At 39.4% G+C, this 13,537-nt stretch overlaps 1 protein-coding gene across 1 annotated transcript in view; it reads left to right on the forward strand.

Annotated features, from left to right (window-relative positions):
• LOC145985171 (uncharacterized) overlaps positions 1-13,537 on the forward strand; it is a 640,330-nt gene that overhangs the window by 375,205 nt on the left and 251,588 nt on the right. The gene's annotated exons all lie outside the window — the stretch shown is intronic.

Below are 13,537 nucleotides of genomic sequence, written 5' to 3' on the forward strand. Positions count from 1 at the left end.
TAATGAGTCGTTCTTTGTTTCCGCATTTCAAAATTTGTAGGATGTAAATGTCACAAACCATGGCATAAGTAGAAAATATCGAAGGACGAACATAAAATATCTGTGCTAGATAGAGCGGGGGGAAGGGGCTGCGCTAAACCACAATCCTGCCTAGGGGACCAAAGTATCTACCTTCAAGGTCTTCGACACAATCGGTTTCAACATCAACAAATCTTAAAACCGTATCAATCCCTAAGATTGTATGTTTATTTTATTAAGTGTCTCTGAACGCTTCATGTTGACCAGGGCATTCACTTGTTTTTCTCAGCTGTCTCAAGCCTCTTAGGCATGTTTACAATGCATTGTGTTGTGCCATGCAAACCTCCTGAGTATTCAGGAAGCAGGTAATACTTCTGGGTTTGGTGTCAGCGGTTTGCATGGTAGCAATTATAATAAACACGATTCGGCGATTCGGCATCGAGGAAGAGCTCGATGGCCAGGGAATATAGAGGTGAGACAAGCTGGGAAGTGGCTGGACTTTGGGAATTGAGTTGGTAGAGAGAGGAGGTCAGCAAGACAGGAGGTCGATAGTGGAAGCACGCTTTGGTCAGCATTAGAGAGAAGCATACAGAGGACTTCGCTATTTTCATTCAGCTCAGAGACTTCAGTTAGACAGGTAATTATCCTACACCCAGCCATGATACAGGTTCAACGGTTCACAAAATCCAACGAGTTGCCATTGTCTTTTCAGTAGTTTAATTCCTTTGTGTAATTTGTACCTTTCGCATGCCAAGCAATAACTCGTCATGTCAATGACGAGTGGTCTCATCAAGAGGATGAATGATGAGTAGTTTACATCACCCCATCAGTTAACTGGTTAACCTGCTAGATACTCTTAAGATCCCACGAACTTTAAGGTTCGTTACGTGGTGGAGATGCTTTGGGTCTTTTCATTTTCTCCGGAAATGAAAAGAGTTGCACTTAATTGTTAGCCTAGAAATTTTCCCCTATCTCCAGCTCGTTACGTGGTGGAGATTTGGGCTTCTCATCCATTTCCTCGGAAATGCCATGAGAAAATAGAATGTTATCTAGTAGAGGTTTCAACAATCAGTTTTAAATTCAACCCCACCCCAAATATTGACACATGGTCAAATCCCACCCCAAAATTTTGCTCATTAGGTTAGTTTTTTGGTATAGCCTTGCCAAAATTAATTTTGAAAATACATAGGGCTTAAAGGTTTTAAAATTAATGGGGGGAGAAGAATTTACTTGTGCCATGATAGATGTCGAGCTTTCACCTTGCTGATGAACTCGACGAAACTTTAGATCAATTATTAGATATAGCACGAGGGACTACAAGTTTTCATTTAGATGTCAGCGGCCCAGCTGCAAGTTCCACCCCCAAGTTTAAACGTAGCCCAATCTTAACTAGACGCCTTCAGCGAGAATTATTGGAAAAACAGAAATGTGAACCACAATTAGAGCAACAAGATCAGGATTTTAGAGATTTAGACCAAACACAATTCGCACCAATGGCTCAGTCGCAGTTTGTTCCCCCAACTATTTTAGAGGGTATCCCATTTCAGGGGATAGCCGGGGAGGACGTTTCAAAATTTTTAGATAAAGTGGATAGCCTTGCCATATTAAATGGATGGAATAATGCCCGTAAGCAGGAATTATTTCCAGCCCTTCTGGCCGGGCCAGCATTACGATGGTACCAGACCTGGAAAGATGGTACAGAAAATCAGGAAGTTACTTACGAGGAGATACAGAAGAAATTTAAAGACGAATTTACAGGGTCCTTGGATCAACTCCAGATCGAGGAGCAAATTCGATATAGATTACACAAAGAAACTGAGCCAGTAACGAATTATGTTCGGGACAAACAATTACTTCTACTCAAGGCAGACCCCAAAATGAGTATCCAACAACAGATCAAACAGATCATATTAGGCTTACAGGTGGATTATATGAAAGATATCCACCATAAAGAGTATGAGTCCGTGCATGGGTTGCTTAAAGATTTAAAATCTTTTGAGAAACTCCAATTTTTGATGAGACAGCGCAAGCTGAAGGAATTGAGGTACGAAGATCAAAGAGAGAGTTTATTCTCTCCTTTGCATAATACACCAGCACTTTCGCAACAGCAGCAGATTTTACTGCAGAGTAACAATCTGGCTACTGCTGAGTCAGCGCAAGCGCGACCCACTTCAGACATTGAGGCAAAATTCAAAGCATTGCAAAAGGAGGTTGAGCAACTAAAATTATTTAACAATCCTCACAATACCAAAGCTCAAGTCCAGGCTCAGGAAACTGGTCTGGAAGCGAGATTAGCCAGTCTCACTTTGAGATTGGATAGCATGGAGGATCAAAAACAGAACCCTGGCACCGACTCATCTACTCCAAAACAATTTAGAGAACCTTATTATAAGGATAATTATCAGTCAAGTAATAATTATAGAGGCTCCTATCGGGGTAATAATAATAGACGACAATTCAATAGGGGGTACAGGAATGGACGTAATAATAATGGCAACAACACAGATCGCAATAGGCGATACGGCAATACCCAACAATGGCGAGGACGTGGAAACTTCCGCGGACAGAACTCGCGGGGTTCCTCGTCTTCAGCAGGGCGAGCCCAGGAAAACAGGGAAGAGCAACGGGGGAGACCACGCTGCTCAATCTGTAATTACCCTAATCACACAGCAGCCACTTGTTTTCAGAACACGGAGGCTTTAAACGAACAATGACTGCCCATAGAAGAGACGTATGTGCAGATTTCGTTGGCAAACAGATATCAGTCTCTACTTTCCCCTATGAGGAATTAATTTATATTAACGCAGTATTAGGGGGACAACGTCAGAGGTTTCTCGTGGATTCCGGAAGCCAAGTATCCGTCACCAGTGATCGAGGCATTCCTTTAACCGCCAAACGATTTAAAATTCATACGGCCATAAGGGGAGTAGCAAAAGAACAAATTGAAATTAAAGAGATTGTCCTATTAACTTTTGCAATAAACGGCCGCAATTTTACCCATCCTTTTCGGATGATTCCAAATTTTGAACATGGGACAATCCTGGGGAACGATTTCTTAAGAGCTCATAAGGCAAATTTGGATTTTAATCCTACTCCTATCCCTGATTCATTATATTGGATCCTTACCCAACAATGAACAGTCGCAAGACATATTTTTTAAATCATTAGGCTTATATTATGAGAGACAAGGGTTAACCATTCATAGTAGTAAGAATATTTTTACAACTGTGAACATATTCATCGATGCGCATATTCAGGCTGACAATGACTCCGCATGTGCGCAATGGAAAGTCATTCATAATGATACCAGCACCAAAATTAATGATTATCTTACCGAAATTTCTCAGTATTTCCCATGTAAATTTACAGTAGGAGACATAAGGCCTAATTGCCAAAATTTATATCAGAATGTTACTAATATTCATAACAGGGAAAAGAGGCAGATTTTTCTTAATTTAATAAATTTGTTCAGTGCAGGACTTTCTGTTTTCAATACTATGTCAGTTCATCATTTATCCCAATCAGTTAAAACTTTAGCAGCCAATCAACATCATATTATTCAGGAAGTACAGAATATGAAACAGAGTCAAGTTAAAATGGTGAACATTGTTAATGGGATTTTGGTAGTTTTAAAGCAATCAGTTTTGCATTTAAAGGAAGAATTATTAGCTAAATTTTGTTACGATTATAATGAAGAGAGACATATAGTTGCCTTATTGCACGCTTCTGAGATGATTGAGCGTTTAGATTTTATAATTATGGAAATAGCCTCGGGAAAATTATCTTATCACATTTTAACTCCTAATTGGCTTCGTACATTCATTCAGCATCATCCCGATTTTAAAGATTCACTTTATAAAACAGACATAGGATTATTTTATTCATTGACCAAAGTATATTTGATTAATTATGAACCCAGTAGTAGATCATTTCATTTACTTCTAGAGACACCTTTAGTACAGATGAATGACATCGCTCCTATTTTTCGAGCAGTTAACTTAGGCATTTTGCATAACAATTCATGGTCTCGCATTCGAATCCCAGAGTTAACCTACAGTATGCAACATGAGGGAAGTCCACGATTAGTGCAAATTGTTGAGAGTGCATGCGAGCTTAAAAACTTTTTCTATCTCTGCTCGCATAGTGAAGTTACCATCGATAGAGATGTACAGTGTTTGGAAGATTTACTTTTACACAATAGGTCAGTTTCTTGTAATTTTGAAGTGAAATCTATTACTGACAATAAATTATTTCAGTTTATTAGGACACGTAATGGTATTTTAATATCAGGCTCAGGTCAATTTATTGTTATTCAGAATTTGAACAATAATTTGAACACGCACAGATCAATTCAGCTTAACGAAGGGGAATCTTTATTTTTTAATTATCAGGATTTTTCGCAAATTATTGTGGATCAACAAATTTTACACACAAGAATTCTAGCTTTCGAACAAGTCAAAATGCAGGAAATTGAGTTACTACCTAATATTCCCAAAAATCTATCTGATTTCACTATTCCCCAATGGACTCCGCTTGAACTTGCTTTAAAACAACTTAATCAATCAATTAGTAAGAACATTTCATTTCAGGAATTACTTTTAAACCCTTTGCCAATGTCTATATTAGTTTTTGTTATTTGGAATGTGTTATTAACCGCAACCTTAGGATATTATTTTTATAAGCATCATCAGCTTGCGAAACAGATTAATTCAGAGCAGCACAGTAATAATTAATAGGTTAAGGCAACACATTAATCATGGACATTAATATTTTAATTACGGTTGGATATTTTATTTAAATTTTCCTTATTTATTTTCAAAGAGTTATGGCAATTATTTTATTTATTTATTTATTTTATTTTGATGAGACAATTTAATTTAATTTTAAAGAAAAGGCAGTGGAAATTAGTTGGTTTTGGGTACATGCATACTTGAATTATATATACCCATCCTATTGCAATTTCCTTTCTTTGTCATAATTTTCCCTTTATTCAACCTAACCTGTCTATACGGAACGCCATGGACAAGCAAAGCCTACACCATCCATGGGCATTTTTTCATGACGGACATCCGCAGGCAGTCTATTACCAGGCAGAAAGACTTATTACCATTCTACGAGGGAGACATGCAGACATTTTCAGTACTATTTCAAGGAGAGACTCGTCACCACCAATTTGAGGGAGACATGCAGACATTTTAATTACTATTTCAAGGAGAGACTCGTCACCACCAATTTGAGGGAGACATGCAGACATTTTAAGTATTATTTCACGGAGACTACAGGAAGGATGTAGTCAACCATACATTTCCCAGTATAGCGGACTACACATTATCAACAACACCTAGTGATGGAGCTAGATAAAATTTCCCTCCACACTGCAGTTCAAACAACAACTTTTCCCCCATCTCCCAAGTTCTACGGGTAATTTACTACATTTTTACATTGCCACAATGCAGTCAAGAAGACAAGCAATCCAGAAAGAAGAGGAAGCAGACAAAACATACATTCTACAAACAGCAGTTCTGGTCACAAACAATAATTACAGAATTGTGCTACAGTGTTTCTACACATACACATGCGAGCTCCTATCATGTGTATCTATTTGGTTATTTAACATGCATTATGGGAAACAATACTTTTCCATAGCCCTTATATACATTTTCAGTTTTGTGCCATGCATGAGAACCAGTTTCATATGCATTCAAGTTTACATTATACTACAAGGAAGCGACAAGCACCAGTGGTGTCAAGTGACCAGTGTTAGCATCAATTAGTGCATAATTTTTTTTAAGATGAAATTTTGCACTTCGAATAATAAACGGACATGCAAGCAATAAATAACATAATTACAGCACTTTCGAACATTTTAGAAAGCATGCTTTAGTGCCAATATTTTATGCATATGTTTGTCGCATGCAGTTATTATCGTTATATATATATTTTTTTTCCTTCTCTCACCAACATGGAATATTGAAAGCGACACATTTGTTCGCAGAACATTGTTTTTGATATTTATAACTCAAGCACATAGTTTTGTTACTTGCAAGATTAATAATTTTTGTGTGCAGTCATACAAAGGTATTCACCACGCCATAGATGTGTATACAGTGTACAGATTAATGTAGAAAAGAAAATTGAACGCTATAATTAAGTTTTTACCAGCGACAGTTCTCAGTGTAACTCACTATATGCATTGAATATTGTATAATACTACCTTGGAATGTGCAACACAGCCGTGCAAGTTCATATATTCAACGATGTTAGGAGTACAGTGGCTACGTAGTTTGTAAAACATACGCACTTTGATATAATCAGGCTTTCACACGGACAAAACAGTGAGATGTGACAATGTTTTACATGCTTACTTACGTGTACTTACTTGTGCACCTTTTTAAGGTATTTTTTATTTTGAAGAGTTTATATCGAGCGGCAATATAAACAAACATTGTGAATTCCGTTCTATCTTGCAAAGACGCTCCGCTCCAGCCGTTGGCTTCGCGGAACACACAGAGTCGTTACCGCGTGGCGAGGCATCACACACTCTTGACTAGGAGCAAATGGATGAGCAATTATACATAATAAACAGTACGTACGCACAAATGTGGTACATTAAGAGTTTTTTCGCTTAACGACACGAACTTTTGTGATTTCTAGTCCTATAATAGTATATATTATTGTTTTTTACATCGTATAAACATACGAATTTGTTAGTATTAAGGGTATTATTCATTATAAAGTTTAGGGAATAAATTTTTTTTCCTTCAGGCTACGGCAAACAAGGGAAAGTTATGTTATGGTGTATTTCTTTTGTATATTTGGGTTTTTTAAGAAAATATATGGAATTGGCGAACCTGAGTCATGTCAAGCTTTGCGATTTGACTTTTAAATTTTCAAAGGAGAAAATTTTTCCTAGGAGGCGCGAACGTATCAATCCCTAAGATTGTATGTTTATTTTATTAAGTCTCTCTGAACGCTTCATGTTGACCAGGGCATTCACTTGTTTTTCTCAGCTGTCTCAAGCCTCTTAGGCATGTTTACAATGCATTGTGTTGTGCCATGCAAACCTCCTGAGTATTCAGGAAGCAGGTAATACTTCTGGGTTTGGTGTCAGCGGTTTGCATGGTAGCAATTATAATAAACACGATTCGGCGATTCGGCATCGAGGAAGAGCTCGATGGCCAGGGAATATAGAGGTGAGACAAGCTGGGAAGTGGCTGGACTTTGGGAATTGAGTTGGTAGAGAGAGGAGGTCAGCAAGACAGGAGGTCGATAGTGGAAGCACGCTTTGGTCAGCATTAGAGAGAAGCATACAGAGGACTTCGCTATTTTCATTCAGCTCAGAGACTTCAGTTAGACAGGTAATTATCCTACACCCAGCCATGATACAGGTTCAACGGTTCACAAAATCCAACGAGTTGCCATTGTCTTTTCAGTAGTTTAATTCCTTTGTGTAATTTGTACCTTTCGCATGCCAAGCAATAACTCGTCATGTCAATGACGAGTGGTCTCATCAAGAGGATGAATGATGAGTAGTTTACATCACCCCATCAGTTAACTGGTTAACCTGCTAGATACTCTTAAGATCCCACGAACTTTAAGGTTCGTTACGAAACGATAGTCATTTGCACCATAAGTGTGAAATCTTTGGTGTAATCAATTGATACAGCTAATTTGACTTTTTTAATTAGCAATTTTGCCTTTGTTGCACATTAATTGTACCAGTTTACTTTGAATTTTAGGGCTTAGATGATAATAATAATTGTGAATCTCATTTTGTTGTTACGTCTTAATGTTCTTGTAATATTAAATATCTGACGCAGTGGCGTAACAAAATCCTAAAGTACGCGTCCGCAAGAAACAAATTTGGGTCCCTCAAGTACAGTCAGATTCTTCCAGGAAATGTATGCAATTACTTAGAATGGCTGGTTGTGGCTACACTTACATTAATAATTATACAAATCGATGCTCTACCTCTGAATTTTTACATATTACAACATATCTTTCTTTGACATTTATGTATTCAAAAGAAGAAAATACAAATACTTACTTATCCCCTTCCCCGCCCCTCTTAACAGCTGGGTGGATAAAAATAATGTTTTTTTATTATTTTTTAAAATTTTAATTTAAATCTATCTTTTCTTTGGCATCGTACACATAGACATATTTTTTAAATAGAAAGGTTTTTTCTGATAAACGGCCCTGTAAAATATTTGAACAGTTTGATTAAAGCAAATAACAAAATTACATTTAATATGCCTTTCTCTGTTTCTGGAACTGAACATAATGAACCTAATATTAAAATGTTTGTTAAGTGTGTTAATGAAGCTATTATAATTACAGTAACGTTTCTAACAGTGCAAATATAAATTCTGGATGTACTTTATAATTTTAACTTGAAATAATATTTAGTCTTTGTAGCCGAATTTTAGAGGTTTTAATGATAGTTAGCCAAATATCAGCTGCCATATTTATTTACAGTTTAATGAAAATTACACTATTTACGGTTTAGCATGATTAGTATTTTGTATATTATTCTATTTAACAAATGTGCTATTTTTGCTTATAAAAATTATTGAATTTTAAATCAAGGGAAATTTAGGTTTTTTTTTTCAGATGACATATTACATTTATTTTCGTATCAGCTTCACCCCATCAGGACATATATATTTTGTTTCCTTTATTTCCTTTCTTAGAGCATAATAAACACCATTAAATGAATACGAGATTAATATACTTTCACAAAAAGTGATTCTGATATCTACAAATTTCTTGTGTACATTATTCTGTAATTTTACTTAGTGATTTCAATAAGTGATTTTTTAAAAATAGAATTCCCCAATTTAAATTTTGATTTAAATCAAACCACCTTGCTTAACAGAAAGCTGGCTTCTGGGCAGCGAAAGATACTTTTACATTAGATCTTGCCCTTTCTCGTTCAAGAGTGAGGTTACTGAGTCCGGTAAATTTGGGCTGAATCAAACCATTCGACACTACCTTCCAGACGTTTTTCCTAAGTTTCAATTTTGAGAAAGATAGTTCTTTTTTCGTGGTTGTTACTTGAAGAGTAGGAAACAAACAGAAGGCGGTACAGGATACAGAGAACACTGGAAGCTAGTGTAGAGCTATCAAGGAGCAGAAACTTTGCCAAAGCACTTGATTTCAGATTTAAGCACATTCCTGAAACGTAAAACTTTATCAGGGTATTCTGAAGATAAATCATCTTCGTGCCCGTTACAGAGGGCAATAGCTGTATCTGAAGTTGTAGGAACGAAGGAAGAACTGCTAATATTATCCATACCCTTCTTCAGTTTAAAACACCGGAAGCATTTAAATGCCCCATACTTTGCTCCGTGGCAGTTTGAGGTGCTTTATCATTAACATATTAAAATCTTATAGGCTATGCAAGGTCACGAGACAGAAGAAAAGCCAAGACAAAGCGCTTTCTATTCAAGAAAATAATGATTGGATAAAATGGTCCAAGCAATTTTTGCGTTAATGTTTCAGAAATGAGAATTGTTTTGACTTTTTGGGGCCCCTTAGGCTTAGAGCTCCCGCCCGCCTCTGATTTGACGTATTTATTCAAATTATAACGTTATATAATAGAATATAAAGCCAGATAAAAAATGTTTTAATTTTATTGCCCACAAAAATTAGCCTTTTCTATCTTTCTCACTTCCTTTTATTACGTTTTTCGTATCAACCTCATAGGACGCGAGGCCCCTACATGCGCGAGGCCCCGCGTGGTCGCCCACTTCACCCACCCCTTGCTACGCCAATGCTTATACAACCTCAAGGCACCTGCGCCTAGAAGAAATTCAAATATTTTCATGCGTAGTGAAATATAATGGCAGTTGGCAACACTGACAGCAGTACTCGCGTCTACTTGCAAGAACTACATCGAGTCTAACGGGTCTTCTTAAGACCCGGGTAATAGAAAAGCCTGGCAGGCATCAATGCCTGTGCAAAACTGTGACGTGAAGCTCGGTTGCGCGATGTGGAACACCTGGGCTTGACGTGCGTGTTGCATATTATTGTAGGCGCGCTTCCTCGCAGACGGGTTTTTTCCGGGTCTTGTGCAGGTCTCTATTCAAAATTCATGCTTAGGTACAATCTTTAAAAACAAATTTCAAAAGAATCGTCGTAAGAAATTTTAATGGATATATATAGCAACCAAATATTAATTTTCTAATCAAATTTTCATTTATACATATCATTTTAAAAATGATCCCCAAATTATTGTAATATTATAGTTGTGCTGTTAGCAAGAGTTACTTGTTTATATTAAGATTGAATTACGTATGTATAATTTGCTGCACGATACCAGGGTAGCTACTCACTGGGAATTATGCATGAATTTTAAACCTAAAATTCTAGGTCTACTTACCATCAATGTAGCAAAGTGTGCCTGGAAGTCTAATCTACAAATCAGACATTTCATTAAATGAACTTAACATTCGCCGCCCCCTTTAGGAAGGGACCAAAAACGAGAAAGTCGAACGCGCCTCTTCCGGAGGCTGCGCTGGACCCGACAATAAAGTGGAGGGGCAATCGAAAGCGCTTCATCCATCTGAAAGCTCTGGTATTGACTGGGTGCATGTCGTCAGATTGCACGGTACAGTGGCCTTATCGAGAGAGAGAGGAGCGACTGAAAGCAGATCGATGATAAAGGTCGAAGAAGAACTGGGAATGCTAAGGGGATTCACCCAAACGATAAGAGGATTGAAAGGACGGGAGACGAGATCAGAATCCTTGTCTCAGCATGAATCGGGGGGATTCCTAGTCCTTTTAGTTTAGATGATCACCGCCAGAGTTCTCACAAGTCAGCCAGAGTCCCTTATTAAAAGTTGAGAACTAGTTACGCCTATTCTTGCTCCACCGTCCACCGCTTTTGGTCTTTGAAAGTGAAGAGCGTCTTTAAGGATCGGTCGGCTCTTTGCGGGTAATTTTCGCTGAGGTGACGCTATTCATTCGGAAGAAATCAAGGTAGATCTTTGTCCCTTGGTGGAGCCGGAGTTGCGAGAAAAGTTCGACCCGAGGCGTCACTTTGTAGTCAGCCACGAGGCGTCACTTTGTAGTCAGCCACGACACGTCTTCTTGAAGGGGTAACCACGGCAGTTCTTTGCAGCCAGATCAGGTGCGTCGCAAAATATTGTGCACATCAGCACGTGAACACCTATATTGATGTTTACATTACATATGACGTGAAATATTAGGGATTGTAGAGAGAAGAAACCGAGACGATCTTTTAAGACACGAGTAAGAGACCATTCAGAGCTTGACGAGACTTTGTTTCCGCGACTCTCGTCGAGGCTTTGGTATAAATCTTACCAGAATAAAATATACTTTACTAGGCGACCCCTTCAGACATACCAAGTAGTTATCTGTAAATAGGCCATGGCAACTGTGAGCCAGTGCAACTCGTTACACACATACAGAAGAGTTTGTAAAGTCGAAACGAGACGCCGAATAGAACTACACCAACATCGATTACAGCAAACATAATTTTAAATTGCTTTTGAGTGTAATTATATGCAACTGCCTCTATGACCACAAATGTTACGGCTAATTTTAAAAATGAGACATCCCACTGCGACAAAAATACAACTGCATTATTCCCGCAGTGGCATCAAAGGAGCAACCTCATCTTCTCTGCAATTGCTTAAAAGAAATCACATCCTCTCGACGGTAGAATGCAAGAAGCAGCCGCATCCTCCCGGCAGTCGAATGAAAGAAGCAGCCGCATCCTCCCGGCAGTCGAATGAAAGAAGCAGCCGCATCCTCCCGGCAGTCGAGTGAAAGAAGCAGCCGCATCCTCAAGGCAGTCGAGTGAAAGAAGCAGCCGCATCCTCCCGGCAGTCGAGTGAAAGAAGCAGCCGAATCCTCAAGGCAGTCGAATGAAAGAAGCAGCCGAATCCTCCCGGCAGTCGAATGAAAGAAGCAGCCGCATCCTCCCGGCAGTTTGAATGAAAGAAGCAGCCGCATCCTCCCGGCAGTTTGAATGAAAGAAGCAGCCGCATCCTCCCGGCAGTTTGAATGAAAGAAGCAGCCGCATCCTCCCGGCAGTTTGAATGAAAGAAGCAGCCGAATCCTCCCGGCAGTCGAATGAAAGAAGCAGCCGAGTCCTCCCGGCAGTCGAATGAAAGAAGCAGCCGAATCCTCCCGGCAGTCGAATGAAAGAAGCAGCCGAATCCTCCCGGCAGTCGAATGAAAGAAGCTGCCGCATCCTCCCGGCAGTCGAATGAAAGAAGCTGCCGCATCCTCCCGGCAGTCGAGTGAAAGAAGCTGCCGCATCCTCCCGGCAGTCGAGTGAAAGAAGCAGCCGCATCCTCCCGGCAGTCGAGTGAAAGAAGCAGCCGCATCCTCCCGGCAGTCGAGTGAAAGAAGCAGCCGCATCCTCCCGGCAGTCGAGTGAAAGAAGCAGCCGCATCCTCCCGGCAGTCGAGTGAAAGAAGCAGCCGCATCCTCCCGGCAGTCGAGTGAAAGAAGCAGCCGCATCCTCCCGGCAGTCGAGTGAAAGAAGCAGCCGCATCCTCCCGGCAGTCGAGTGAAAGAAGCAGCCGCATCCTCTAGGCAGACGAATGAAAGAAGCAGCATCATTATCTCGACAGTCGAATGAAAGAAGTAGTCGCATTCTCTCAGCAGCTGCACGAACTGAGCAAATACGTCATCTCTTTTCATACGTGCCGTTTACTCTAGTAACCCAGAAATAGCTGGTTTTACCAGTTCTGTGACTAATGCCCTAATATCTGTTAAAAAAACAGCAACTCTATGCTAAATCTAAATAACAATGAGAAATGCGGGAATATAAAGGTCCCCTGCGTCCTCCATGTTGCTCTAGGAATAATGGCATTAGTGAAGCTTAATTCAGTTTTCGGTCTAATTGATTTCAGTCGTTCCTGGGAGACATTTTACATTGCGCTTATTAGAAAATATATCTGAGCTTTGCCCTCTGTATAAAAGCACCGTGTATGAGCCTGTTTCTGACATAAAAGACAGAAAAAACATTACAAACGGGGCGAGGGGGAGTGTTAATTTCTGTTCGCACACAAACCAAACCGCAAATGTACAAACAGGAACAATGTTCGTGACAAGAGGAGGGTGAGGAGATTCATTTTTTGGCAGTGATCCTATATGAAAGCATCGTATGCAGTTGGCACTGGTTTCGAAGCCTGCAACCCTCATTTCAATGGCCTCTCCAGGGTGAAACATGCAGTAAATCAAAGGCGGACGCCGCAAACAGCCTGTTTGGTCGTTCGCCGACAATATGCCAACGAGGTGGTGGTGGATGTAAAAAGCAGTAAATAAAATTTTGGTGGCTTCTCTGTGTGCGTGTATCGTGTGTAAAATCCATAAGTGTTAACTGTTGGAATTGATGCATTGCGCTATCGAGTTTTGGCTTTGATTTTGCGTATAACAAGATTTTTTGACACCGAAAAATGAGATTTATGGCTGATTCGATCTAAAATCTGGTCATTGTTGTAGACAACTTAGTGTGTTTCAATAACCATATCACTTTGCT

This window comes from Lepisma saccharinum, chromosome 3 (assembly GCF_977018435.1).
Source record: "Lepisma saccharinum chromosome 3, izLepSacc3.1, whole genome shotgun sequence".
NCBI classification, from domain to species: Eukaryota; Metazoa; Arthropoda; class Insecta; order Zygentoma; family Lepismatidae; genus Lepisma; species Lepisma saccharinum.